The following is a 25,002-nucleotide window of genomic DNA, read 5'->3' as shown; positions in this document are numbered from 1 at the left end:
TGAATACGACAACATGGCACGTTCGTTCTCGTCTACCTTTAGATGTGGTTATATACGTCGCCATGCTGTAGACGAAACGGGGACTGGTCTAAAAAGACGGCGTGGTTTCCAGTGCTGCCGTTGGACGCACCTCTGTTGGAGGGCCTGTCTCTGGCGTTACGCCAAGAGAAACCGCAACAAGTGTCGGCGTGCTGACAGTCTCTGGTGCTCCACACGTCGTCGTCCTGTTCGTAAGGATGGAAGTCTTAATGCGAACAAAACAGTTTCCTGACACGAGGTACTTGACGTAGCTGGTCGACCCTGCAACCCCACGGGAACAGTATGTTTATCTTCTGAGCGCTATTCACGTGGGGCTGTTGAGATCCTCCATGAAGTCAGTATGGCCATCCTGAACTCACTGATTCCAAATTCAAATGATAGCCTTGGGTTCCTGATTAACGTATCACGGGACGAGAAACTGCAGTATCGATAGGCGATGATCCTGCGGCTGTCGAATACCGACAAGTGGCGGTAAGTGTTTCTCCTTATAATAAAACCCTCGTCTTAATCACAGAATATTTATTTTCCTAACAAATTTCGCCTTTATAAAAAGAACAGACCACTATTCATATAAAGTATCGCATCCAACTTACTCCTATTAAGCAAACTAGTGATGTAGAACACATGTTTCACTCTGCAGCGGAGTGTGCGTTGATATTAAACTTCCTGGCAGATTAAAACTGTGTACTCGAACTCTGGACGTTTGCCTTTCGCGGATAAATGCTCTGCGGACTCTTTTTTATTTATTTCCGTCATGGAGAAACAAAGTAGTCGTTTACGTCTGTAAGAAGTTGATGTTATGTCTTACTGTCTAAATAAAGATAACAGTAACGGAGAAATACACAAGATACCGCACTATGAAATACAGGTAATTACAGTTTTGACTGAAAAAAATTTTGACACGAAGATGACGGACTGAGCTACCCAACCACGACTCACGACCCGTCACCACTGCTTTACTTCCGTCAGTATCTCATCTCCTACCTTCCACATGCCGCGAGTTAGTGTCGGTTCGGCACACAGTTTTAATCTACTAGGAACTTTCAAAATGATGAGCTTTTCCGTTGACAGTAGCGAAATGTAGAAGTGCTTAAGGAAGAAATAAAATAAATATTTTTTGACCAAACGAGAGTTTTATTAGAAATGCAGAACGTGACTGCCACGTCTCATAAAGCGTTTGCGTAATACGTATGAATGTTTCTCCTCCTTATTCGAGACATAATACTACACCACTGGCCATTAAAATTGCTACACCAAGAAGAATTGCAGATGATAAACGGGTATTCATTGGACAAATATATTATACTAGAACTGACATGTGATTACATTTTCACGCAATTTGGGTGTATAGATTCTGAGAAATCAGTACCCAGAACAACCACCTCTGGCCGTAATAACGGCCTTGATACGCCTGGGCATGGAGTCAAACAGAGATTGGATGGCGTGTACAGGTACAGCTGCCCATGCAACTTCAACACGATACGTATTGTGACAAGCCAGTTCCTCGGCCACCACTGACCAGACGTTTTCAATTGGTGAGAGATCTGGAGAATGTGCTGGCCATGGCAGCGGTCGAAAATTTTCTGTATCCAGAAAGGCCCGTACAGGATCTGCAACATGCGGTCGTGCATTATCCTGCTCAAATGTAGGGTTGCGCAGGGATCGAATGAAGGGTAGAGCCACGGTTCGTAACACATCTGAAATGTAACGTCCACTGCTCAAAGTGCCGTCAATGCGAACAAGAGGTGACCGAGACGTGTAACCAATGGCACCCGATACCATCACGCCGGGTTATACGCCAGTATGGCGATCAGAGAATACACGCTTCCAATGTGCGTTCACCGCGATGTCACCAAACACGGATGTGACCATCATGATGTTGTAATCAGAATGTGGATCATCCAAAAAAATGACGTTTCGCCATTTGTGCACCCAGGTTCGTCGATGAGTACACCATCGCAGGCGCTCCTGTCTGTGATGCAGCGTCAAGGGTAACCGCAACCATAGTCTCCGAGCTGATAGTCCATGCTGCTGCAAACGCCGTCCAACTGTTCGTGCAGATGGTTGTTGTCTTGCAAACTTCCCCATGTGTTGACTCAGGGATCTAGACGTAGCTGCACGATCCGTTACAGCCATACGGATAAGATGCCTGTCATCTCAACTGCTAGTGATACGAGGCCGTTGGGATCCAGCACTGCGTTCCGTATTACCCTCCTGAACCCACCGATTCCATTTTCTGCTAACAGTCATTGGATCTCGACCAGCGCGAGAATCATTGTCGCGATACGATAAACCGCAATCGCGATAGGCTACAATCCGACCTTTATCAAAGTCGGAAACGTGATGGTGCGCATTTCTCCTCCTTACACGAGGCGTCACAAAAACGTTTCACCAGGCAACGCCGGTCGACTGCTGTTTGTGTATGAGATATCAGTTGGAAACTTTCCTCATGTCAGCAAGTTGTAGGTGTCGCCACTGGCGCCAACCTTGTGTGAATGCTCTGAAAAGCTAATCATTTGCATATCGCAGCATCTTCTTCGTGTCGGTTAAATTTCGCGTCTATAGCACGTCATCTTCGTGGTGTAGCAATTTTAATGGCCAATAGTGTATATTCTCACAATCGACCAACATTCAGATACGTCTTCTGAATGAAAAACTTAGTGTGAGATCTCTCCTTACACACAGACTGCAGGTGGAGTTACTCGTACCTGCTTCGTGTTCTTGTGCCAAAATACAAACCATTTGTAGTGTTATGCCACTTCATGCCAGTCTCACGTTCCTTGTATGTATGCCTGGGGGTGTTGAAGTTATAATGGCGAGCAGTTTAAGTGTGATATGAATATGCGCATTAGAAAGCCAGTCGCAGCTCAGTGTTGAGTAAATGATCTATGAAAATCGTAACGTTTCGTTAAAATTAATTGCATTCACAAACTTCTAGGTCAGAACAATACAGCAGCTTGTATTTCTTTCTAACAGAAGTTGCAGACGCATACCACCTTTTCCCCCTTCATCAGTCTTCTGTATGGTTTGATGTGGTGCGTCACTGAATCATCTTCCGTACCAATCCATTCATCTCAGAACTGGATTTACACCTAACGTCCTTAGTTACCTGTTGAATATTTTCCAAGTATTTTATCCATGTGCCGGACCGAGACTCGAACTCGGGACCTTTGCCTTACGCGGGCAAGCGCTCTACCGACTGAGCTACCCAAGCACGACTCACGCCCCGTCCTCACAGCTTTAATTCCGCCAGTACCTCGTCTCTTACCTTCCAAACTTCAGCGCACACTCCACTGTAGAGTGAAAATTTCATTCTGTTTCATCCATCTTCAGCAACTGCATTTCTGTCTGTTGAAATAATCAGCGTCCAGTAACGCAAAAGAAATTTGCTCTGCCAGTTTCAGGCAACTAACGCTCTTCTTCAGAAGATCATAACTATCGCATTATTAGTGAGCCTCAAAAAGAAGCTATAGTGTGCAGCAAATTGATGTTTGTCTCCGTATTTGTACGGGAATTGTGATCCACATCAGTATGCTGCATACAATTGCTTATTTTTGTGGCTTGCTAATAATGCGATAATTACAATCTTCTGAAGAAGGATACTACGTGGCTGAAATCGTTAAAGGAGCAAACTTTCTTTTGTGCAGCTAGATGAGGATTATTTCAACAAATATATCCAAATCCGTGTCTACCACTATAGCTTTTACATTATACAGCTTCCGTTAGCAACTAATGTCCTACAATCCAGTTCCTTTTTCTTGTCAGTGTTTTTTACACTTTCGTATTCACGACGATTCTGCGTAGAAACTCGTTTCTTATCACTCCACCTAATTTTCACAATCCTCCAACAGTACAACGTCCTGAACGCTTCAAATTCTCTCGCTTTCCTGATGTCCTTTCGACCATGAATCATTTTTATTCAATGCTTTGCTTCAAACGTAAATTCTCAAAACGTTCGTTTTCTAATTAAGTTCTGTTGTGGAACAAATAGTCTTCTTTTGGCCAGGAATTTCCCTTGCCAGTCTGTTTTCTACGTACTCCTTGCTTCGTCCTTCGTGTTATGCTCATCGTCTGCGTTCTGGTCCCCAATTTTGCTGCTAAGCTTCCTTAAAGCTAATTTGTGCTTACTTCGCATTGCTTAAGCCTTGCTTTGGTTTACTCCCAAACCTCAGTCTATACATTAGATCATTCCATTTAATAGGTTCTGTAATTCTTCCTCACTGATACTGATGAAAACAATGTCATCTGCGAGTCTCATCATTGATATCCTTTTACCCTGAATTTTAATTCCACTCCTGAAGCTGGCCCAAGTGGCCGTGCGGTTCTAGGCGCTGCAGTCTGCAACCGCGAGACCGCTACGGTCACAGGTTCGAATCCTGCCTCGGGCATGGATGTGTGTGATGTCCTTAGGTTAGTTAGGTTTAACTAGTTCTAAGTTCTAGGGGACTGATGACCTCAGCAGTTGAGTCCCATAGTGTTCAGAGACATTTGAACCATTTTGAACCACTCCTAAACTTTTCTTTTATTTCCGTCGTTGCTTTTTCGAGACATAGATTGAATAGTAGTGAAGAAAGACTACATCTCTGTCTTGCACCACGTTTAATGCGAGAACTTCGTTCTTGAGTTCCCTTTTTTGTTGTTTCCTCAGGTTCTTGCACAGATTGTATGTTATCCTTCTTCCCCTATTGCTTGTAACTAACTGTTTTTCTTAGAATTTGTCCATCTGCTTAGCTGTGTGGTTACGTGCTTGCCTCCCATGCAGCGGGCCGGGGTTCGATTCCCGGCCGGGTTGGGGATTTTCTCCGCTCGTGGACTGGCTGTTGTATTGTCCTCATCATTATTTCATGCTAATGACCGCCCAATGTGGCAACGACTGAAATAAGACTTGCACTCGTCACCAATGCTATATGCTCATTTCATTTCATCCTGAGAATTTGTAACATCTTGCACCATTTTATGTTGTGGAACTTCTTTCGTGGTATATGAGTAGTATGAGTTTCTTGGTGTCGTGTTGACGTCATACTGTACTGAGGGTCAGCCCGCTAGCGCAGGAAAGGCCTGTCCATTGTTCATCTTCCGCTCTCGCCTACTTTAACATACGGTGACCGGAATCCGCGGAAGCGTCGTAAAACTGGGCACGGATGGTGTGCGTCACGCAGCCTTCTCCGGCGTTAGAAACGCCGGAATGGGAGCCTCTGTGTTGCGAAAGCGGAAGGGCGCCTTATGGGAGCGGAAGCCAGCGGCGGGGTGTCTAAGCAGCAGGTCGCGTGACGCAAACGGCGTGCCTCCAGGTTGTCAAGTTGCACCGCACCCACGCCTTGTTCCGATTCCCAGATGCAGAACTAACGTGGTACATAGCTATAACAGAAACCAATCGCCGAGTAGTAGCGATGAGGTTATTTTATCTCTATTAGAAAGAGGAGTTCAGGAATACAGAAATAGAAGTTGTTCTAGAATGAAAGAAATAGGAAGTGCAGTGATGATAAGGCGAAACAGTTGCAGGGAAAATGTGCAGAAATCCAAAAAGAAATTGTTTGCGAAAGTGCTGACTCAGCATGCAGGAAAGTCAAAACAATCTATGATGAAATTAAAAGCAAGGGTGGTAACATTAAAAGTTCAATGGTAAGCCCTCTGTTAAATACAGACGAGAGAGCGGATTGGTGGAAAGAGTACACTGAAGGCCTGTTTGAGGGGGCATACTTGTCTGATGTGATAGAAGAAGAAACACGACTCGATACAGAATCAGAATTAAAAAGAGCTTTGCCAGACGATGGAATAAGGCAGGAGGGATAGATAACCTTGCATACGAATTTTTAAAATCGTTGGGGAAAATGGCAATAAAATGACTATTCACGTTAGAGTGTAGAATGTATGAGTCTGGCAATATACCACCTGGCTTTCGCAAAAATACCATCCACACAATTCCGAAGACTGCAAGAGCTGACAAGTCCCAAAATTATCCCACAATCAGCTTAACAGCTCATGGATCCAAGCTGCTGGCAAGAATAATACACAGAAGAAAGAAAAAGAAAATGGAGGATGTATTAGGTGATTATCAGTTTGGTTTTAGGAAAGGTAAAGGCACCAGAGAGGCAATTCTGACGTTGCGGTTGATAATGGAAGCAAGATTAAAGAAAAAACTAGACGCTTTCGTAGGATTTGTAGACCTGGAAAAACCGTCAAAAACGTCGAATGGTGCAAGATGTTCAAAATCGTGAGCGAAATAGGGGTAGGCTATAGCGAGAGACAGGTAATACACAACTTGTACAAGAACCAAGAGGGAATAATAAGAGTGGGAGACCTAGAACGAAGTACTCAGACTAAAAAGGGTGTAAGACAGGGATGCAGCGTTTCGTCCCTGCGGTTAGATCTAAAATGGCTCTGAGAACTATGGGACTTAACTTCTATGGTCATCAGTCCCCTAGAACTTAGAACTACTTAAACCTAACTAACCTAAGGACATCACACAACACACAGTCATCACGAGGCAGAGAAAAATCCCTGACCCCGCCGGGAATCGAACCCGGGAACCTGGGCGTGGGAAGCGAGAACGCTACCGCACGACCACGAGCTGCGGACGCAGTTCGATCTACACATCGAAGAACCAATGTGGGAGTAAAGAGAAAGGTTCAAGATAGGAATGAAAATTCAAGGTGAAAGGATATCAATGGTACGATTCGCTGATGACATTGCTATCCTGAGTGAAAGTGAAGAAGTATTACAGGATTTTGTGAGTGGAATGAACGGTATAATGAGTACAGAATATGGACTGAAAGTAAAACGAAATAAGACGAAGTAATGACAAGTAGCAGAAATGTGAATAGTGAGAAACTTAACATCAGGATTGATGGTCGTGAAGTAGATAAACTTAAAGAATTCTACTACCTAGGCAGCAACACAACCAATGACGGACGGAATAAAGAGGACATCAAGATCAGATGAGCACTGGCAAAAAGGGAATTACTGGCCAAGAATAGTCTACTAGTGTCAAACGTTGGCCTTAATTTGTCGAAGAAATTTCTGAGAATGTTGATCTGGAAAAATTTGGAAATTTGTGGTAAGTGCTGAGGTCATCGATCCCTAAGCCTACACATTACTTAATCTAACTTAAACTAACTTACGCTATGGACAACACACACAGCCATGCCCGATGGAGGGCTCGAACCTCCGGCGGGGTGAGCCGAACGGACCGTGACTTGGAGCCTCAGACCGCGTGGCTACCCCGCGCGGCAATGTTCATTTGGAAAAAAAAAAAAAATGGTTCAAATGGCTCTGAGCACTATGGGACTCAACTGCTGTGGTTATCAGTCCCCTAGAACTTAGAACTACTTAAACCTAATTAACCTAAGGACATCACACACATCCATGCCCGAGGCAGGATTCGAACCTGCGACCGTAGCAGTCTCACGGTTCCGGACTGCGCGCCTAGAACCGCGAGACCACCGCGGCCGGCTGTTCATTTGGAGCACAGCGTTGTATGGTAGTTAAACATGGGGTGTAGGAAAACAGGAACAGGAGAGAATCGAAGCATTTGAGATGTGGTGCTACACACGAATGTTGAAAATTTGGTGGGCTGATAGGGTAACGAAAGAGGAGGAGGTTCTCTGCAGAATCAGAGAGGAAAAGTAATGTTTGGAAAACACTGTGAAGGTGAAGGGACAGGATGATAGGACATCTGTTAAGGCTCCAGGGAATAACTTCCATGGTACTATAGGGAGCTGTAGAGGGTGAAAACTGTAGAGGAAAATAGAGATTGGAATACATCCAGCAAAATATTGAGGATGTAGGTTGCAGGTGTTATTCTGAGCTGAGAAGGATGGCACAGGAGTGTATTCGTGGCGGACCGCAGAGGACTTATGACACAAATTAAAAAGAAAGAGGGAAATTACGGTGTTTTTCAGCTATGACACGTTATCCGAAATATGTGACCTTGTAAGCTTTGATGGCTGAATAACTTTTGGTGGTCTGTAGCCGTACCTTCAAATCAAGTTGACTTGACACAATGTTTCGTTGGTGCACCGAAGAGTCATCTTCAGGTGAGACGCTGCAGTTACTGAATATCGTCGAACTGGAGCTACTCTGGAGCCGGAGCCCCTACATAGACCATCAGAGAGCTCTCACCGCAGGAGCCCAGTACCGTGAGCTGCTGGAAGCAAATCCTTCCGCTGACTCCATGCGATTTTTTACAACCCCTCTCTGCAATGCACGTCGTCTTTTGCAGAGGGGGCAGCAGTCAAGGTACTTGACGCATGTGCTTAGTACTCTCTGCTGGATTATGTAGGGACTGCAGCTTCAGAGCAGCAACATCATCTAGTCAACTCAAGACCACAGCGAGGTGCTAATTTGACTTGAATATTCACCGGTAAACTCAAAAAGAATATCACTAACCCAAATATATTTTCATAAATTACAGATACCGAATTGTTCCACTGACTATACTTTTTCTGTGTTACTCTAAAGAGTCTTCCAAGAGGAATTTGATCAAGTTTCAGCAACGTAACAGCACTGCAAACTACGGTCCTCCCCAACTCTCCCCATCAGAAGGGGGGCCCAACAAATACTGTGACAAATGCAACCAGTCCTGTAATTCAGGTACGGTTTGTATACTGTTACTACAACTGTCAGATCAAGTGCTCATTGTAAAGAAGCTTCTAAAGAAACAGTGACTACTACTACTGTTGTTGTTGTTGTCTTCAGTCCTGAGACCGGTTTGATGCAGCTCTCCATGCTACTCTATCCTGTGCAAGCTTCTTCATCTCCCCGTAGTTACTGCAACCTAAATCCTTCTGAATCTGCTTAGTGTACTCATCTCTTGGTCTCCCTCTACGATTTTTACCCTCCACGCTGCCCTCCAATGCTAAATTTGTGATCCCTTGATGCCTCAGAACATGTCCTACCAACCGGTTCCTTCTTCTTGTCAAGTTGTGCCACAAACTTCTCTTCTCCCCAATTCTATTCAATACCTCCTCATTAGTTATGTGATCTACCCATCTAACCTTCAGCATTCTTCTGTAGAACCACATTTCGAAAGATTCTATTCTCTTCTTGTCCAAACCATTTATCGTCCATGTTTCACTTCCATACATACCTACACTCCATGCAAATACTTTCAGAAATGACTTCCTGACGCTTAAATCAATACTGGATGTTAACAAATTTCTCTTCTTCAGGAACGCTTTCCTTGCCATTGCCAGTCTTCATTTTATATCTTCTCTACTTCGACAACGTCAGTTATTTTGCTCCCCAAATAGCAAAACTCCTTTACTACTTTAAGTGTCTCATTTCCGAATCTAATTCCCTCAGCATCACCCGACTTAATTCGACTACATTCCATTATCCTCGTTTTGCTTTTGTTGATGTTCATCTTATATCCTCCTTTCAAGACACTGTCCATTCCGTTCAACAGCTCTTCCAAGTCCTTTGCTGTCTCTGACAGAATTACAATGTCATGGGCGAACCTCAACGTTTTTATTTCTTCTCCGTGGACTTTAATACCTACGCCGAATTTTTCTTTTGTTTCCTTTACTGCTTGCTCATCGGGGAGAGGCTACAACCCTGTCCCACTCCCTTCCCAACCGCTGCTTCCCTTTCATGCCCCTCGACTCTTCTGGTTTCTGTACAAATTGTAAATAGCCTTTTGCTCCCTGTATTTTACCTCTGCCACCTTTAGAATTTGAAAGAGAGTATTCCAGTAAACATTGTCAAAAGCTTTCTCTAAGTCTACAAATGCTAGAAATGTAGGTTTGCCTTTCCTTAATCTATTTTCTAAGATAAGTCGTGGAGTCAGTATTGCCTCACGTGTTCCAACATTTCTGCGGAATCCAAACTGATCTTAACCTTACACAACGAATTTAAAGCACTACTAGGACCACAATCATTTAATGGAACAACATTCATCTTTATCTCAATTTTTATTATAATACTATTTAATAATTTTATAGTATTATTCCCTTACATCTTTACTAGAACAAGACATTTAGCATTAACATTTGCAATCGCCCTACCTATATGATTAAGATTCATATTATTTGGATGAATTAATCATACTAATCATATACTTACACACCTTGTTCCACAAGGAACGCCACCTACATTAATATCATTTATAGTATTCTACTACTACTACTACTACTACTACTACTAGGTGTAAAACAAAGCGTAGGGGTACTGTTAGCGAATGCAATAGCTAGCAATTTTAAGTATCAAAAGGCCACCGCGTGGAGTCTTCAGTGATCACAGCAACAGAATCTTAATGTAAGATCCCTTAGAAAACTGTAACCGATTCTTGTCTTACAGAAAGTCCGTCAGTGGCACCAGAGTTACTGTGCAGAGACAGGAACTGAAATTGATGGTAGCGAAACAAAACGGAAATGTTAATCTCTGTTTACAAATCGTCCTTTGCCAAGGTAAATTCAGGAATATTGCTCCAGTTCTTTTAGATCCATTGCGAAGCTGGGATATTTTAAAATTAATGTCAAAGCTTAAGTTTCTAAAACTGAATGAAGAAATAATGTCTGATGGCAAGTTTTAACCTAGATAATCAAATTAAAATTATGCCCATTTGTTGGAAGAAAGCACAGGTCACTCGCGCCCACAAGAAGAATAGCAGAAGTGATTTACAAAATTACCGTCCAGCAGCTTTGATAATTATGCGTTAAAAAATCTTAGAACGTCTTCCGACCTCAAACATAATGAGGTTTCTGGTACAAAATGACTCCCTCCATGCAAAGCACCATGCACTTCCACAACGTTTGTCATTCAAAACCCAATTTGCGCTGTTCACTCCTGAAATCCTATAAGGCAGTCATGAAAATGCTGTATCGCTTCACTTCAGAACAGCATTTGATCCAGAACCACACCAACTCGTATTAATGAAGGTATGAGCATACAAGGTATGAAATTTCTGGTTGGACTGAGAATTTCTTTTAGAAAGGATGCAGCATGATTTCTTGGCTGGAGGATTATCGACCTATGTACAAATTACTTTAGGAAAAGTATGTTGGAACACTTGTTCATACTGAATATTAATGCTCTTTCAAGCAATATTAGTAGTAACCTCAGGTACTTAACAAATGGACTTATTAATAACGATGTAATGTCTGAAAAATGATGCACAAAAAACATCTGTCGGATCTGTAAGTAGTGCAAAGATAGGAAAATAATTTTAACTGTTCAGAATTGTGAGATTTGCACTTCACTAAACGGAAATATGTATTATTCTACGACTATAATGTCAACGAATGAGAACTGGAATCAGTCAACTCATACAAACGTCTGGATGTAACAGTGCGAAGGGATAGAAAACGGAATTATAACATAGGGTCGGTCGCACATAAAGCAGCTAACAGACTTTGAATCAGGTGGGTTATCGTAAGAAAACCGAGAAATTAACAAAGATTGTTTATTTAACACTCGTGAAATCTATCCTAGAGCTCTGATTATGTTTGTGGTACCCTACCATACAGAATTCTTGTTCTTTTTGCTGCCTTCACTGGATTAGCATGTTAATCTGGATTTTGCAATGTTAATGGTAACGGCTGGTCAGCTGCCCTTTCTGTCGCTACCCTCATACCTCCCACATGCAGGACGGAAATTATCGGCCACAACTGCCTGCATCTCAACTGAAACTGCAAGATCGTTTCCGAAATCTTTGCGAAACGTGTAACTGAGGCGACTAACAGTGAGGTATTGACTTAGTCAGTTGTAGAGAACAGCGTAAAAATCACATGTACTCTGGCCGGCGTGTCAGGCCTCGTCGTTAATGCTCAGGGCGGATTTGATACGGGGCCAGCGCGCCTCCCAGAATCACGGAAGCGACGTGCTAAAACGCGCGGCTGTTCGAGCGGGTCCCCGACCAAACAGAGGTAAGAGGGTCTGTATGTAATGTATACAAATAAACGTAGCACGAGAGGTCACAGTTTTCTTGAACCACGGGACAATATCGCGCCAGCTGCTGTAAATGTTGAACTGGCAGACATCTGAAGATAGATGTCAAATATTCCAGGACAGCCTATTTACGAAGTTTGAAGAGTAGCCTAGTAGCGAAGTTTGAAGAGTAGCCTTGGTATACACTGCAGGCCCGTACTAGTCACTCCCTTAATGAAACCGAAGACAATTTTAGACTAACTACAACGTGCACAATGCCATTTAAGTAATTTTCTTGAATGGTTAAAAACCCCTAACATTTGGAAAAATGGGTTAGCACACCTTAGCATGCACTTCACTGTGGTTTCCAGAGTATAAACTAGATGTATGTTTACTGCCTTTGAAACGAAATATAAATCCAGGTTGTCGGCTGGCTTCGTGTCCAGCTCACTGGGTGGCGCACACTGCCGTGACGTCGGTTTTCATGCCATGTACTGCGGGCTGCCTAGCTTTCAGGTAACCACCTATTCCCTTTCGATTCAAAATGTTATTCTTGCGTTAACGGTGAAGATTAGCGCTTACTACAAAGGCAACATTTGATGTTAGTTTTTGTATGCTGTTTCCTATAATGTCATGTTCAGGTCCAGGAGCACAGAGTTTGAGAGACAATCTGTGAACTCGTTTTTAATGTAGGGAGAGGTATGGTTCCTTCCATGTGCCTTTCAACGTATGCATGTCAGGTATTCGACTCATAAATCAACGTCTTTTCCGTACTCCAATATAATATTCCTGTATAGAGGACATAGTGATAGATATCCCTGGGGTTGTGAAGCAGTTGAATGGGTTGAAAATAAATAAATCACCAGTTCCTGATGGGATTCCAATTCGGTTTTACAGAGAGTATTTTACTGCATTGGCTCCTTAATTATCTTGCATTTATCGCGAATCTCTTGCCCAACGTAAATTCCCGAGCGACTGGAAAAAAGCGCAGGTGACGCCTGTATATAAGAAGGGTAGAAGGACGGATCCTCAAAATTACATCGGTTTGATGCAGGATTCTCGAACATATTCTCAGTTAGAATATAATGAATTTCCTTGAGACAGAGAAGTTGCTGTCCATGGATCAGCACGGCTTTAGAAAGCATTGCTCCTGCGAAACGTAACTCGCCCTTTTTTTCACATGATATCTTGCGAACCATGGACGAAGGGTATCAGACGGATGCCATATTCCTTGACTTCCAGAAAGCGTTTGACTCGGTGCCCCATTGCAGACTCCTAACTAAGGTACGTGCATATGGGATTGGTTACCAAATATGTGAGTGGCTCGAAGACTTCTTAAGTAATAGAACCCAGTACTTTGTCCTCGATGGTGAGTGTTCATCGGAGGTGAGGGTATCATTTGGAGTGCCCCAGGGAAGTGTGGTAGGTCCGCTGTTGTTTTCTATCGACATAAATGATCTTTTGGATAGGGTGGATAGCAATGTGCGGCTGTTTCCTGATGATGCTGTGATGTACGGGAAGGTGTCGTCGTTGAGTGACTGTAGGAGGATACAAGATCATTGGATAGGATTTGTAATTGGCGTAAAGAATGGCAGCTAACTGTAAATATAGGTAAATGTAAATTAATGCAGATGAATAGGAAAAAGAATCCCGTAACGTTTGAATACTCCATTAGTAGTGTAGCGCCTGACACAGTCACGTCGATTAAATATTTGGGCGTAACATTGCAGAGCGATATGAAGTGGGACAAGCATGTAATGGCAGTTGTGGGGAAGGCGGATAGTCGTCTTCGGTTCATTGGTAGAATTTTGGGAAGATGTGGTTCATCTGTAAAGGAGACCGCTTATAAAACACTAATACGACCTATTCTTGAGTACTGTTCGAGCGTTTGGGATCCCTATCAGGCCGGATTGAGGGAGGACATAGAAGCAAATCTATCGTTTTCAGGTCGTTCGTTTTGGTCATTACTTTCCCGCAAATAATTGTTGTTATTGTGGGGGCGGGACTCGCGATTTCTTCGCCAGTGATCTTCATCCTCTACCCTTTCCAGAAACGCAGAAAAACTTCTATGGGTACTCCCAACAAATCGTTTAGAATCCTCAGGCAGTTTCTGCCAAAGAACCCAAACTATCTCGGCTTCAGTCCTTCTTGCTTTCGAATGTATCAGTTTTCTGTACCATGATTCGCAAAATTCTTTCATGGTTTGCCTACCTCTGATGTCATACAGTCTGGGCATTAGAAACTCACGCCATAACTGGTCTTGTTTCTGTTCTGACCAGTATTCGTCAATAAATTTTTGTTTAAAGCTTTCAAAGGACATATGGTTTGTATCCAGATTCAACCCCCACCTTTTTGCTTCTCCCGTTAATGCACTGATCACAACATTGAGTTTTTCCTGGTCAGTCAAATATTCAGGAAAATTTCTTTCGCAATTCTTCACAAAATCAAGGGGGTTCCAAACCGTTATGTCTCTTTGCAGGGTCGAATTTTTCCTCGCCCTCTAATATTTTACTGAAAGGCATTTTTTCAGTAAAATGTGTAGGTCCTGACTGTATTTTTCTTTCCAAGTCATACATTTTGCCTTGGATTTATGAAGTGTTATGTTCACACTTCTTTTCACAAGTAAGAATCTGTTTGGTTAATTCTCTACTTCTTTCTGTTACAGATTGTTTAATCTGTGCAAATTCCACATTACATTATGTTTGTATTTCGGATTTGATACCGAATACCTTTTCGTTCACTTTAGTACTGACTAGAGGTTCTATTTGATCTTGAATTTTAATTATTTCAGTGTCAAATCTTTCATTAATGTCATCAATCTGTCCTTGTACATTGGCAATATTGCCATTGATGACAGTAATTTCGCTTTTAATACTTTTGATTTCATTACTCACTGTTCCTATCCTTGAGTTGACTTCTTCAATTTGTTTGCTAAGTCTGGTACCCTGCATTTCGATTTGTTTACTTTGTGCTGCATTTTGTTGCCCCAGTGCCGCAATTTGTGCCTTAATATTGTCATTTTCTGCTGCATTTTGTTGTCCCTGTGCTGCAATTTGTGAAGACAACATTTTTAACAATTCTATCATATCTGGATTCTTTTCACTTTGAGGTTCTGCTACATTTTTGTGTTCGAGTCCTACTTGCCTTTCAGTTTTTGGCGATTCAAACATATCCCGCGATTCATTGACATAGCCACTGTCTTCGACAACATCTCCCATATTTTCTTGCTTAGTACGCGCGACATACATAGCTTCGATCTGTTTATTGACGTCTGCGTGATAACGTACGTAATTTTTACTCACGCGTAATGAGAACTGTTGGTGTGCTGCCTGAACTGCTCTCGATTATATTCTGTTCTCGCGTGTCTAGATTTATTTCTAGTTTCCTGTCCATTTTAGTTGCTATTAAGTATTGATATCTTTAATTTTCAATTTAAACTGAACTTTCACTATCCGTTCTGTCAAATAATGTACAGGTTCGCGCCGCTGGACGTTTTATGTTCACTCTATGTTTATAAAATACTAACTACTTATAATTTTTTCCGTCTGTAGGTGCAAACTGAACAACGTCCTGTCACGCGGTGCCACGTATAACACTTCCGTCTGCTACTGTTGTACCATAACCTTAAAGTTGGAAGCAGGTCGTGAAATAAAACTATCTTGTTAAAGCAACTATGGTATAAAGCAACAGAGCAGTGTTAGCCTCTGAGAGGAATTTTATGTTGACCGTGTTGTACCTAACGGAGGTGGCTTATCGGAAATGAAAATCAGAATTACGTAAATATTTGAACAGTAACAAACGAAATTTTGTCTATCCGCACTGTTTAACTGATAAAGAAAACGGTCGCCAGCCTAACTAGGCAAGAGAATGATTAACATTCTCTTTCAAGAAGATAGTTATTAGTAACTCTAATGGATAAAGACAACCTATACTTGGCCACACGCGAGTGCAATGAACTCTGACACATACATATGTTTACGGTAAGATTGAAACTAACAGTTAGAGCAGCACAAACTATTTGCAAAATTATAACAGGTACAGAAAAACACTATCACTTTCAGGGCTTATACAAACTGAATGGTCTTTATAACGTTATTATTACTATTCACTGCAGAATCATTAATTGGATATAGGTTAAGCCTCTATCAGTTAAATACTTTACTATTTAAAATGAAATTTAATTGGAATCCACTAACAGGTTTCTTCTCACTATCATTTGAATAAAGATATTATGGTTTTCCTAATTAGTGGCCTTTCCGTTACTTGTTACCGAGCATTAACACAATAGACAAACTGTGGATCCTGTTATACTAGTAATATGCACTTCTAATACACAAGAGAGACAAACACTTAGCAAACATGAGTATAGAACGTTTCACAACTGCAGTTTTCCACTTTTACTACCGTGAGACACAAAATTAACATACATGTAAGATACTGACTCACCTTCTGCGATTTACGGCAGGCAGTAATGTGATCATTTACTAAGCAAAACTTTATAAGCCTCAGTCTTAAGAACTTTTAATTTGAAGTTGGCAACAACACATTAATAAGCAGTTCAAATAGCAAACAGCATTTACTTTAACTCACTCTCTTGCCACATTAACTTTAACTTTCTTTTTACTATGTTCAAGAGGCATCAATTAGCGAAACACTGGACTTTAATGTACTTTCAGTAAGGACACTCGGAAATCACTTTAGTACAAACGGAGAGGAACCTGAGAGGTGTTATCATGAGGAGAAAAATCAAGGTAGGTACATAAATTCAGATATAAATTACCTTATATTTGAGCACATTAACACATCCATTAAACTGATCCTTCACTGTAACATCATTATAGCATTCCGATGCAATGATTGCGCAATGTGGTGGCAACTGCATGTTGGTAGGTGGAATTGTGGGTAGAATTGCTGGACTCTGTCAGTTCTTGGTGGCGATGATAGATACAAATTCCAGAATAGTTCCAGCTATTTATCCATCCATCCGAGGCATTGGAAAGTAGCAGAAAAAGCCTCTCTCGGAACCAGCACAATATGCAACTATTACATGAGCGGCTGACAGTTTGGTAGCTCGTCCCCGACTCGTGCTTGTCCCCGACTGACTGTCAGTTCCACCTTTTCCACCTAGGCCAACCACAATTTGCCCGCGCTACACAGTTCCGTTCCCGAGGGTAACCACAACATCTTTTACATACAGAATAACTAAGAACCCTTAGTGAGGATCAGCAGTTTACATAACAGCAACCAAATGCATTAAATAAAACAAAACATTTACACATATTGACATTTCTACAAAAAATTATTCACACAGAAATTACAATTATACACTCCTGGAAATTGAAATAAGAACACCGTGAATTCATTGTCCCAGGAAGGGGAAACGTTATTGACACATTCCTGGGGTCAGATACATCACATGATCACACTGACAGAACCACAGGCACACAGACACAGGCAACAGAGCATGCACAATGTCGGCACTAGTACAGTGTATATCCACCTTTCGCAGCAATGCAGGCTGCTATTCTCCCATGGAGACGATCGTAGAGATGCTGGATGCAGTCCTGTGGAATGGCTTGCCATGCCATTTCCACCTGGCGCCTCAGTTGGACCAGCGTTCGTGCTGGACGTGCAGACCGCGTGAGACGACGCTTCATCCAGTCCCAAACATGCTCAATGGGGGACAGATCCGGAGATCTTGCTGGCCAGGGTAGTTGACTTACACCTTCTAGAGCACGTTGGGTGGCACGGGATACATGCGGACGTGCACTGTCCTGTTGGAACAGCAAGTTCCCTTGCCGGTCTAGGAATGGTAGAACGATGGGTTCGATGACGGTTTGGATGTACCGTGCACTATTCAGTGTCCCCTCGACGATCACCAGTGGTATACGGCCAGTGTAGGAGATCGCTCCCCACACCATGATGCCGGGTGTTGGCCCTGTCTGCCTCGGTCGTATGCAGTCCTGATTGTGGCGCTCACCTGCACGGCGCCAAACACGCGTACGATCATCATTGGCACCAAGGCAGAAGCGACTCTCATCGCTGAAGACGACACGTCTCCATTCGTCTCTCCATTCACGCCTTTCGCGACACCACTGGAGGCGGGCTGCACGATGTTGGGGCGTGAGCGGAAGACGGCCTAACGGTGTGCGGGACCGTAGCCCAGCTTCATGGAGACGGTTGCGAATGGTCCTCGCCGATACCCCAGGAGCAACAGTGTCCCTAATTTGCTGGGAAGTGGCGGTGCGGTCCCCTACGGCACTGCGTAGGATCCTACGGTCTTGGCGTGCATCCGTGCGTTGCTGCGGTCCGGTCCCAGGTCGACGGGCACGTGCACCTTCCGCCGACCACTGGCGACAACATCGATGTACTTTGGAGACCTTACGCCCCACGTGTTGAGCAATTCGGTGGTACGTCCACCCGGCCTCCCGCATGCCCACTATACGCCCTCGCTCAAAGTCCGTCAACTGCACATACGGTTCACGTCCACGCTGTCGCGGCATGCTACCAGTGTTAAAGACTGCGATGGAGCTCCGTATGCCACGGCAAACTGGCTGACACTGACGGCGGCGGTGCACAAATGCTGCGCAGCTAGCGCCATTCGACGGCCAACACCGCGGTTCCTGGTGTGTCCGCTGTGCCGTGCGTGTGATCATTGCTTGTACAGCCCTCTTGCAGTGTCCGGAGCAAGTATGGTGGGTCTGACACACCGGTGTCAATGTGTTCTTTTTTCCATTTCCAGGAGTGTATAAAGTAAGTTTTGTTTCCTCCAAATAGGACAAAGAATTTAAACGACAGATATACTACATTGCATAAAATCAAATCAAGACATCAAAGTTCTTACAAAGAAAGGAGTATACAATTCTGTGTTATTGATTCAAACAAACACTTTTACAGAAGCTCAACGAAGTAACATTAAATAAACAAAAGCAAAATAAATCAATAGAGTATTAGAACTATGGTGTTACAAGTGGAACAGGGAGAGAAGAGGCTAGTTGTGGTACGAGGTACCCTCCGCCACGCACCGTATGGTGGATTGCGGAGTATGTATGTAGATGTAGATGTAATATTTATTTGTTTTTCAAACGCGTTTTGACTCTTCATGTGAAAGGAGTCATTAACTGATTTTTATGGAATAACACAATTTTGCTTTTACATGTCATAATTACACATTAAAACAATTTGCACCGAGTTTTTAACTTAAATAAAATACTCGTAACAGATATTTGTCTGACCTGCTAAAATCTGCATTTCCTTTAATCTGGTCATAGTTTAGAGGGTTGCACTATCGCTTAAATTCGAAAATCGCTGGACAAATGCGCGTCACACCAAAAAACTCGCCGTTATGACAATTCATAATGCACTGAGTCAACGGTTGGTTTACGGGAGGGTAAAAATGGTAAAGCTATCTGTAACAAGAAGGCTGCCTTGAATGCTGCAGTTCTTTATTAGACATGATACTACTGAAGGTGCTATGCTCATGTATTTCTCCAGACTTCGAAAGGAAGGAAGGAATCTTCCTTTAACGTCCCGTGGACATCGACGCCATCAGAGACAGAACACTCGGCTAGATTGTACCAAGGATGGGAATGGAAATCGGTCGTGCCCTTTCAAAGAAACCATCCCAGCATTTTCCTGGAGCGATTTGGGGAAATCACGGAAAATCTAAATCTGGATCGTCGTCATCCTGACTGTGAGTCCAGTGTGTTGACAACTGCGCCACCTCGCTCGGTAACTCAGAAGGGACTTCGCCAGCAAAACGCGGGATGACCTACAAGAAAGAAATAGTAGTACGCATTTCTGGCGGTGACTGTTGTTCAGGCACCTAATCTTAAAATTAGTCAGTCATTTCCGTGTTTTGTGGATCATTTGTACGGTTAATCGCTAGGATATGGAACGAGTCATTTTACATTTGTGTTACACAGTCATATGTAAATATGGCTACACGATGATTATCTGCAAACTAAAAAAACCCTTTTTTATTTAATTATTATTTTTTAGTATTGTTGTATGTCAACAAATGCTACCCATCACGTTTTACACATCAGACAATTAGAAATTTTTCTACGAAATAGAAAGACGTTCATGAAGAAATAATAAACAGCCAATCACTTGGAAAATATAAGGTTTATTTAAACCCCTTGCCCATGATTTCGAGGTTTATAAGAACGCCTTGTTCAGAAGGAAAATAGTGACGGCCTAAACAGGTAAACCTGATTCCTCAACAATAAATTTAGTGAATAGGTGATAGTTATTTAATCCCACCTCTCTAAGGCAGCCAATTTTTACCCGATCAAGTAAAATTTTGTTCATGACACGCAGTGAGCTATGACTTTTCCGTTATTCGGAAGGAAAGAATTTGATTTAATTACAAGCAGTTCCGTAAGTGCACTGGTTGCAGCGCGTCTGCGAGGACAAACTGGGCCCCAACAAAGGAAAGCGCGGGATTCGCACGACCTTACAGAGACCGTCCAAGCAAAGCATTTTTTGATTATTTAATTTACTGATCATAGGGTTAATGGGGACTGCAAACTGCTCTTATGTGGAAGGGGAGTTTCATTGAACTGATGAATGCAAATAGACATTAAAATGAAATCCTTATTACAAAAAGAACATAAACGAGATCTTGCGTAAATACAAAGAAAGTAAGGGTATTATTTCCGTTCATTCATATACTACTGAACATAGCATTGCGGGGGGAAGGAAAAACTGATTCTGCAGTCCACAATGGCGAAGAACGAAAGGTGTGGCGGGAAGAGCAATGAGAGGTTTGATCGTTGTGACTAAATAGTTACACTAGCATTTTTACTGGAGAATGAAATTACCATCATGCACTCGCATAGACTAAACAGAGTAAGGGATAAATGTCAGAATGAGAAAGTGCCTAAGTGGCTTCCCCAACAAAGCTAAAGTAACTCAAGTGAATATCCGCCATAGCAACATTCGTTTAAGCGAAGAAAATAAAATCACAGCAAGGCTAAGAAGTTGCTTTGGAATTAGCAGTACGCAACACCAATCGCTCGCCACGTGGTCGCGTGTTCTAGCATAAAGGACCATGAGTCCATTTCCAGAAGTTACAACCTAGAAACTTCACTTCACACGTGTATCACAACAATGCTGAAAGCGATACTGCAACTCTGAGAACAAGAATCTTTACCCTGATGTAACCCATAGCTGACCTCGCGCTCGTAATGGATGAAGGTCGGACGCCAAGTCCAACATTACTCAGGAATCATCGAATTTACGAAAAAAATTAATGGGTAACTAAAAGGAAATAGTGCTCTCTCACTAACGAATAGCTAGGGCACTAAGTGCACTATAACCAACTGAGTTGGCCTTCATTGAGTACGCACATGCTTACCGATATCAGCATCGCGACCTCACACCTCCACCAGCGAGCAAGACCAGAACTGGCCGAGGTTCCACGTCTCCCAAGGGTGGCTAGGAGTGTTAGGCCGCGAGGATTGGCGCGCCCCTAAACCGGCCAATCAGAGGGCAAGGGATTGCCGTGGACCACGATGCCGTTCTGGCTAATCGCCCGAACACTAGACTGGCTCCTGATTCGTCAGGAGACGGTCAGAGTCTCGTCAGGGGGCTACTTTGCGGCGCTAAAAGAGAGTGAGAAGTTAAGCTTCAGGGTTGGTACCACAATTTGTGAGACTAGGAAGATGGACAACTGTGGCCACTACATAGCATTCAGAATGGTCCCACTTGCTCCCTACAGCAACGATCAACGAGGGAAAAGAGAAGCCATAATCACTACACCAGGGAGACTGCTAATCTAGGTTCCCAAATACCGAAAAATATCGTGCGCCCATCCTTTATCACCGACCAGCGCAATATTGACATAGAAAATTGTCTAGACGTCTATAAAGAGCAATTATAACTCGTTACGAACACAAAAATTATTCAAATTTACTGGCTTACATACTGTAGCGGAGTTGCGTTAAAATATTGCCGAATGGCGTCAGTAAACTACACAGTTTCACTTCCATAATAATAAACATGCACAATATGGTTGTCGTCATTGAGCAGCACTTCGACAACACACAGCTAATGCCCAGATATTGCGAATGTAATGATTTAATAAACAGTGAAACCATTGTCAAGGGGCATAAATATACCTTCCGTCTGGCAATTTACTTACTGTTTATTATTTCTTCACGAAGACTTTATCCTACGTCTGTTGCTTCAGTCATGTAAATGTTTTACCAAAAGAATATAAATTCGAGACCTTCTCCAGGAGAACTTTCTTCAGCTTGTTTTCAAATTTAACTTTGTTGTCTGTCAGGCACTTTTCACCGTTGAGTAAATGATAAAAAATTTTGTTGTCAGCAATGTACGCGTATAACCGTTTTTGTGTGAACGACGACCTTAATATGGAGTAAGGAATGTCATTGTAATAATGTACATCATTGTTCCCTTTGAATTGCAGTGGATGATTTACAATCAAATTAATGAGGTAATAAATATACTGTGAAGCAGTTTTCAAAATGCCTATCTCCTTAAACAGATGTCTTTAAGATGATGATGGCTGAGCATCCCGTATTAGTCTTACAGCATCTTTTTGAGCAATAATACATTATACAAATATTTTCTAATTATATTTAAATGTGTGAATTCCTAACGAGCCAAACTGCCGAGGTCATCGGTCCCTAGATTTCCACCCTACTTAAACTAACAAGTGCTAAGAACAACACACACACCCATGCCCGAGGGAGGACTCGAACATCGACGGGAGGAGCCGCGCAATCTGTGACATGGTGCCTCAAACCGCGCGGCCGCTACGCGGTGCTTTATTTAAAGATGCCTCGATTCATTACATTCGTGCGAAGGAGTGTTTTGTGGGGTATTCGGGCTCAGCTAATACTGGAAGTGAGATTTTGCCACTAGAGACACGGACACCAACCGTTCCTCCTTTCAATTTTAATGCGTTATGGTGCTTACATTTTCGATCCATCCCCCTATGATGACAGTTTATCATTAACAGAGTCAGTTAATTGATCAGAATACATTCAGCCTCACCAAAAGCCTCCCACCTTCCACATGTAAACGTACGACTCCCCGTTTGTTGTACAGCCTTTAAAAAAGGGAAGCTACGAGACACACGAGACGCCCAGCCTCGAAAATGCGACGGGCTTCTGACTGTTCTAATGTCTCTCTAACTCTTAAGGCCTCCAGACGTTCTGCACCCCATTCTCGGAGGATACGACATTGTTCTGTGGTTTATTGGATTCGAGTAACTTTCTCAGCTTGAGCTCTCTTAGAACTATGCGGTAAAACAGACTTCAGTTTGCGAGTCTCACAGCAGTAGTTCTAAATATGGTTCTCGGGCTTACCATCCGACGTTATTGTTATGTTTCTACCAACGCTCTCAAAACTCCGCCAAGTTGTGTAGGAACTCAAATCGCAAACTACCCGCACAACAACACTGAATTTGCACTATCACAGAATAATTTATACACACTAAGAGACGCCGACCATTACGCCAGCGTCGTCGACAGGCGACTGGTGTATGCCATATTTGAAAATCTCAATAATACTCTAAACGATACAACTTTATACAGTAGCCTACGGTCTTCCTCAGTGTCCATCGGAATCGGTTCAGCGGTAGACCCGTGAAAACGCAGAAGACTCAGCTACATTCGCAATTAATAATACTGGTGTCAGCAAGGAAGTATGGATTAAACACGTTGAGAACTGAATAAGCATTGTATTGATTACGTTGAATCGTATTACGTAGAACATCAACCAATAAAAAATTTCCACAATATGATAAAGTTCAAAAGTGAAAGGGTAATTGGTTTTACCATAAATATTTTTCCTTCATTTGCGTGACATTCTACAAAGATGTTCAAATGTGTGCGAAATCTTATGGGACTTAACTGCTAAGGTCATCAGACCCTAAGCTTACACACTACTTAACCTAAGGACAAACACACACACCCATGCCCGAGGGAGGACTCGAACCTCCGCCGGGACCAGCCGCACAGTTCATGACTGCAGCGCCTGAGACCGCTCGGCTAATCCCGAGCGGCTGACATTCTTCAAGTCAATAAATATCTTGTACTACACACTTTGTAAAGTAGCCTATCATCTTCATGAGGACTCAAGCTATCTTAAGCCAAATTTTCCGTATATCGGTTCAACGGATTAGTTCTGCAAATAACAGAGTTGCTTTCGTATTTATATTATTAGTACGGAAGTATGGATTGGCATGGATGAAATACGTTGAGGATCATGGCTCTGGGCACTATGGGACTTAACATCTGAGGTCATCGGTCCCCTAGACTTAGAACTACTTAAACCTAAATAACCTAAGGACATCACACACATCGATGCCGGAGGCAGGATTCGAAGCTGCGACCGCAGCAGCAGCGCGGTTCCAGACTGAAGCTCCTATAACCGCTCGGCCACAGCGGCCGGCGTTGAGGATCACATAAGCAGTGTATTCTAGATGATATATAGGGCTGCAGTCGCGTATTAGTAAAATGATATGAAGTGAAATGTGGGTATGGTTTTATTGGCCGGGAGACTCTGGTTGGGATTTTCGGAAGATTGGTATAAGTCTTTTTGTTTGACGCCATTTCGGTGACTTGCACATTGATGACGATAATGTGATGGTGAGGGCAATGCGCACATCCATATGCGAGTAGGAGAAAAAGCCACTCGAGCGCCCATTATTTCGAAATAGCAAGGCTAACAGCATGACCACGATCTGCTCGCGGGAAGATGCAAAGAAGTTATGAGAGATACAAGAGGTTTAGCGATTAGAATATGGTGGGCTTGTAACTGATATTAGTATGGAAGTATGGATTAAAAACGTAGAGGGTTGTATAAACATTGTTTTCATTACGTTGAATCGTATTATATTCAGGGTGGTCCATTGATCGTGACCGGGCCAAATATCTCACGAAATAAGCGTCAAACGAAAAAACTACAAAGACGGAAACGTTTCTAGCTTGAAGGGGGAAACCAGATGGCGCTATGGTTGACCCGCTAGATGGCACTGCCAGAGGTCAAACGGATATCAACTGTATTTTTTTTTTTTTTACAATAGGGAGCCCCATTTTTTATTACATATTCGTGTAGTACGTA

General features: G+C 42.8%; 1 protein-coding gene and 1 non-coding gene across 2 annotated transcripts in view; both read right to left on the bottom strand.

Annotated features, from left to right (window-relative positions):
- Positions 1–25,002, bottom strand: part of LOC124619829 — a 1,389,509-nt gene that overhangs the window by 979,929 nt on the left and 384,578 nt on the right. The gene's annotated exons all lie outside the window — the stretch shown is intronic.
- Positions 3,180–3,254, bottom strand: Trnat-cgu. The gene has a single exon. It is a non-coding gene; the product is annotated as a tRNA-Thr (tRNA).

Source organism: Schistocerca americana, chromosome 1, assembly GCF_021461395.2.
Source record: "Schistocerca americana isolate TAMUIC-IGC-003095 chromosome 1, iqSchAmer2.1, whole genome shotgun sequence".
In the NCBI taxonomy this organism is placed as follows: Eukaryota; Metazoa; Arthropoda; class Insecta; order Orthoptera; family Acrididae; genus Schistocerca; species Schistocerca americana.
This window is presented reverse-complemented; position numbering and strand designations above follow the sequence as displayed.